At 61.5% G+C, this 1,406-nt stretch overlaps 1 protein-coding gene across 6 annotated transcripts in view; it reads right to left on the bottom strand.

Moving 5' to 3' along the window:
* The window catches only part of LRSAM1 (leucine rich repeat and sterile alpha motif containing 1), a 47,833-nt gene extending 46,499 nt beyond the window's left edge, over nucleotides 1-1,334 (bottom strand). For 5 of the 6 annotated variants that reach the window (XM_006154085.2, XM_006154086.2, XM_014590014.1 and 2 more), the window contains exons 1-2: nucleotides 1,262-1,331; nucleotides 730-881 (exon numbers count right to left, since the gene is read on the bottom strand). The gene's annotated coding sequence lies outside the window, so the exon portion shown is untranslated. Of the gene's footprint in view, nucleotides 1-729; nucleotides 882-1,261 lie in introns of all 6 variants that reach the window. The other variant, XM_006154083.2, reaches the window with a different exon arrangement.
* Between the last annotated feature and the right edge of the window lie 72 nt (nucleotides 1,335-1,406).

Genomic DNA, 1,406 nt, shown 5'->3' on the forward strand with positions numbered 1-1,406 from the left:
GGGGGGGGGCAGTGATGCACCAGGAGGCAAGCCCCCAGGGGAGTGCACGGTCTGTAGGGTGGGCTTTGGGATGAAACAACTGCGTTGAATCCAGGTGAACTGCCGCCCACCAAGTGGGTCACCTGAGCCTTTCTGAGCCCCGGTTTCCTCATCTGTACAGCATAATGCTGCTACCTCCTGGGATCTGTAAGGACCCAGAGACTGCCTCTGTGTAAAGGCCGTGGCATAGCACCCAGCACCCGGTAAGCGTTCAGCAAGCTCATCACTCTAGCTGACTTGGGGAGTACTGTGGGAGCTGGGGAGAAGAGGGCTGGGAGGAGATGCAGTTCCAGACACACAGCCAGTCCTCAGAGGGACAGGACTGGTCTCCGCCCACAGGGGCTGGGCTGTTGGGAGGCAGCCAGGCCTGCAGCGCTGGCTCAGGCCCCTCTTGTCACCCCACCTGCCTGCAAGGCCAGGGCAGACAGTCCTCCCCCACTCCTCCCTGATGAGCAGTCTTACCCTACTGCTTCCTAGCGACTAGACTAGCCATGAGTCACCCCCTTCAGGGGTCCAGCCTTCCCCACCTCCTCTCAATGACCATCATTCTCTCACCCCTCTGCCAGGATGAGCTCTTTCCAATCTGCTCTTCAGTGTCTATCTCTCATGCATTCCCTCGGCTACGCCCAGGTCAGGTGGGGAGGGCCAACCACACCCATCTCTCCCTAGTTGAGGGGGGCTGGGGCGGACCTGGCTTTGTGGGTGGAGAGGTCGGGGGCTGCACCCCCAGATGGCCCCGAAGGCAGGCGGATCACTCGGAGGGCTGGGTCATGGACGCGGGTTCGCAGACCGCCGGGCGCGTTCGGGAGGAGCCGCAGTCTGGTCTCCTCCGAGCGCAGGAGCTGGGGACCGAAACTCAGAACCTCAGAAAGTCATGCAGATCAGGATGACGAAGTCTGAGAGTCTGGGAACCGCGCAGAATTAAGAGCGCGACTGGATTCAGACCTGCATAGATTGTTTCGGTAATTAAACCGCACACACCACTAAGGGGTTAGAAGGGGACCTAGGTCGCCGACGTACTGGGATCCCAGAATTGGGGTGCGGACCCTTGAGGGGAGGGGCGGGGCTCTGGGTTTGGTGACAGGGACCCTCTGTCGGGGGAGACCCTGACGATAAGGCAGTCTGAGAAAAAGAAAAGATCTCGGGAGCAGCCCCTTCTTCTCTGCCTCCCGCCGGGCCAATTGCCCCGAAACCCTCTCCCGAATCCATAGCCACAGCTCACCTCGGTGCCCGGCTCTCTAGCTGTCCGCCTCAGGAGTCTGCCCATAACAAACATGGCGGCAAGGGCGACGCCGGGAGGTGGGGGCGGGGCCTGCAGTTATCGCGAGAGCCGCGCTTTCCTGCCTATATCCGGCGTGGTCGGTGCG

The sequence above is a fragment of the Tupaia chinensis genome, unplaced genomic scaffold (assembly GCF_000334495.1).
Source record: "Tupaia chinensis unplaced genomic scaffold, TupChi_1.0 Scaffold000394_1, whole genome shotgun sequence".
Lineage (NCBI taxonomy): Eukaryota > Metazoa > Chordata > Mammalia > Scandentia > Tupaiidae > Tupaia > Tupaia belangeri.